Genomic DNA, 3,990 nt, shown 5'->3' with positions numbered 1-3,990 from the left:
TATCTTCTTGCTCTGAAGGATTCATCAATATTAGGAAGGAGCAATGTGCCACTGTTCACCATATATACACACTGATGGCATATGCCACACTTGCACCTCCCTTCAAACTATGGTTGTCAGTAGATATTTTTCCCTTTGGCCCTTTTTCCAAGATATTCTTAACATTGTAACCTTTTCTATATAAAGGAGGTTGGGAGAACACTAGTAGACTGTTTAGCATTTTAGAAAATATTTCCCAATACTGGTTCACTATTTTCTGTAGTTTAACTATATTATTGTTGTATTTCATAATAAAAGACCTATTATAATTCATTCCACCTGAATTTTTGTCATTGCTTTCTCTGGTGTAGAACACCCACACTCGCTTGAGTCATTGCTGTTAGGTATGTAGTTCCCCAGAAGGAGAACAAATTTGGTACCCCAACCATTTAACACCTCAGTTTTAAAATTTTTAACTATATTACTCATGGTATACTTTTGTAGGAAATGTTCCTGTATATATTCCAATTGTTTTACAAGACCTTCACAAACAGATGTCATGTGTGCTGCTCTAACCATCGGTCCCTTAACAATATTCTTCTTCTGGTGCATGGGATGGCCACTATTAAAATATAAATAGGAACTGGAGAAGTTTTCTTTTCTCTAAAGTCTAGATCTAACACAACCATTATCAATGTCTTTGAAAAGGGTTACAACCAAATAGTGAAACTCAGCATCCCTTGTATTGCTCGTAAATTTAAAAAAAAAATCACTGGTCGAATTAATAAACGACATAAATTCATCCATTTCATTTTTCATTCCTCTCTGGATGAGAAAAATATCATCATGGAAGTGTAATACAAAGCAGTTAATGGGGAATATTTGGAATTAACACCCACTCTTGCTCCCAATTTAATAATACTATTTTGGCAAAAATAGGGCCACAAGCAGCCCCCATCGTGACACCACTCATTTGTTTATAGTACTCCCTCTTGAAGTACTGGAAATTGCTAGTTAAAACCAACATTTGATTTCAAAACAAGGTATTAAACACATGCTTTTGTTTGTGTAGTACTTCCTTTATTTACACTGTGTCCTACTGTGTTCTATTTGGATAGGCAATGACAGTTTCCATGCATCATTTTGTGGAAAGATTGTACTTTTTTTTTTATTCTTTAAGCGTTAAGTGATATACCTTCCTTGAGGCATAAGAGTATAGAATAAATGCTGTTTGGAATATGAGTGAGAATTCCTCAATCTGTTGTGAGGCATTCTTCACAAGACACCATCACAGTGAGTACCTCATCTTAGTTAAGACAGATATCTCAGTAGTTACATGAACAGTATACAGAAAGTTGGAGTAAAAAAAAAATATATGCAAAACAGTGAAGAAGGTCTCCAGCTCTGCTGGCATGAGGTATTGCACTCATTTAGAAACTTATGTTCGATTTGTGGACTTGGGTGCTGCAGAAGCTAACACGGAAGATGGGACTCAGTGTCTGAAGGCCAGATCCCTCATCATGAGGGGACATGTGAGACAGTCGTACTGCAGCAAAAGCTCCAGATAGTGGTTGTGGCTACCTGAGTTTCAACATCAGTGATTTGCAGTAAGTGTGTTTGATAGTGGTTGGAGCAAACTGAGGGGTTGAAGGGCTAGGCACACTTGCGTATTCAAAATCTGATAGCGTGGCATTTGCCAGCACCAAGTACCCCCATATAGGAGCATCCAAGAAAAATGTTTCTTCATAAGTTAGATAGTGCTGCTAATACTAGTTCAAGAAATCCTAACCTACATCAGGAAGTAAATAAAACTAGATGGAGGGATACATTCCTCAATCAGTGCCTCTCCTTGCTGCGGAATAGGCTCCACCTACAGGTCAAGTAATATGACTCCCAGTTGTCCCTTGGACTACTAGATGGGTACCCTTAAATGTACTCTGGGACTTACAAGTCTTACCCTTCTTGAGAAAGAGGTGGTAGAGCCAGAGGGTGGTTATTGGCAAGGTGCACATGGTCTCTGGTTTAATTGCCTTGCATATCCATTATGCATGCTTCTCTTAAATGAGCTGCTTTGCAGATGATTAAACAACTGCACGGGGTTAAACATGTATACCTTAAGTAAAATCAAGGAAAAAAATTACTAGCTAATAATAGGTTTTAAATACAACTGGCCAGACAGCATTAATCGGCAAAGACTGTTAGGGGACACGTGCCTGAGAAGTCTTGCATTATTCTGCCAAAGAAGATGGTCGTTTGGAAAGCCAGTAATGCAACCTGGAGATACCCAGAGTCTGTCACAAAACTGTTGTTCACCTAGGAGTACAGGCTAATGATAAGGACTGAGGGCAGTATAAGGACTTACATTTATACTCCCAGTAAGGGGAAGTGAGTGCACACCTTCTATGATCCCTACCGTCTTGGATAAGGCAGAGGACTGCTTTGAGCTCAAGCCACTACTAACAAAAATCAGCTCAAAATCTGAACTGTCAAAATGGGGATTGTTAGATACTAGTTTTATCTATAGGAGAGCTTAGCCTGGAGCTGCTGTATATGCATTTGCCTCTTTTAAAATGCTACGCCTTATGAACAGGACTGTATCAGTCTCCAAATTAACTTTTATCTGATTCCATATTGAGGAATTGGGCCAACAACTTTTCTCTCCTTTGATACAGAATAGCTAGTTTGAATGTCTGGCACTTGTAATACTGAAGCAGTACAGGAAATCCTGATAAGAATCTTAGCTGATAATCTTATGGCCACATAGACACAGTTTTCGATGTTTACGCAGTGCATGATTTTACTAATAACAACAAGGACTGAGATATAAACTGCTTCACTGGCAAAAAAGAACTGGTGGGCTGTGAAATGTGTGCACTTACATAGCCAACACTTTGCACCTGTAATGATACAAGCCATAATGTAAATACATGCCCAGATTTGGAATTTTACAAAAAATAAAAATAAAAAAATCTGATTGATATAAAAAAATATACAAAGCAAGGAAAAACCAAGGAGAGTCCTTAATACTACCTCATCTAAGTTTTGAACACTATCCTTATACACTAGCTTTATTACTGGAGGGGAATCCTATACACATTTTTTCCAAATGATGCTTATGCATGTGTACATGTGTACAGATTTATATATGACTATGGCTATATATATATTATATATATATATATCTATGTGTGTGTGTGTGTGTGTGTGTGTGTGTTATATATATATATATATATATATATATACACACACACACACACACACACACATATAACTCATGCATTTATTGAAGCATTCTAAAATCTACATAAGTATTAACTGATCTTGTGTACTACTAAAATGAATTGTGGTAAGAAACTAGGGCTCGTCCGGGATTTGAACCCGGGACCTCTCGCACCCTAAGCGAGAATCATACCCCTAGACCAACGAGCCACATTGATTCAGATAAATCATTGTATATTTCATAGAATGCTGCCACATCATCATACACAGATGGAAACAAATCTGACTCAGATTACACACTGAGGGTTGGACTTCCTTCAGCATGCAATACATATCTGGATTAAATAAATGACTGCAGAAACCTCTGCTGTCATACATATAGCTCCTTTTTTGTATTAATTCTTCAAAGTAGTCTGCTGAAAATGGATAAAGAAATTACTATGAGGTTTACATTAAATTACAGCATTGTGTAATTACAATGCAGCAACAGTGAAATGGAAAGAAATGTACTGTAACTATCCTTCAATAAGGAAAAAAACAGTGACACAAAAAAGCTGATTTTACTACATCACTGGCCATAATTCTGTACTGAGGAAAACTGATATCTGAAAGAAGTAATTTATACTAAGCATTTGGTAATACAAAAATCAGACAATACGCAATAATGATTGTGTAAATCGGACATGACTAGTATATCACTTCCATATGGACTGACCAATGCATGTTGTAGTCGCCACTGCTTAGAGAGGTAGTAAACAGTTAACAGCACAGCATACTAGCACAGAAGGATTC

General features: G+C 37.2%; 1 non-coding gene across 1 annotated transcript; it reads right to left on the bottom strand.

The window, feature by feature from the left end:
* Positions 1–3,336: 3,336 nt before the first annotated feature.
* TRNAP-AGG lies at positions 3,337–3,408 on the bottom strand. The gene has a single exon. It is a non-coding gene; the product is annotated as a tRNA-Pro (tRNA).
* Between the last annotated feature and the right edge of the window lie 582 nt (positions 3,409–3,990).

The sequence above is a fragment of the Protopterus annectens genome, chromosome 16.part0 (assembly GCF_019279795.1).
Source record: "Protopterus annectens isolate FY-2018-M chromosome 16.part0, PAN1.0, whole genome shotgun sequence".
In the NCBI taxonomy this organism is placed as follows: Eukaryota; Metazoa; Chordata; order Ceratodontiformes; family Protopteridae; genus Protopterus; species Protopterus annectens.
Note: the sequence above shows the minus strand (reverse complement) of the source record. Positions and strands in the feature narration are given on the sequence as shown.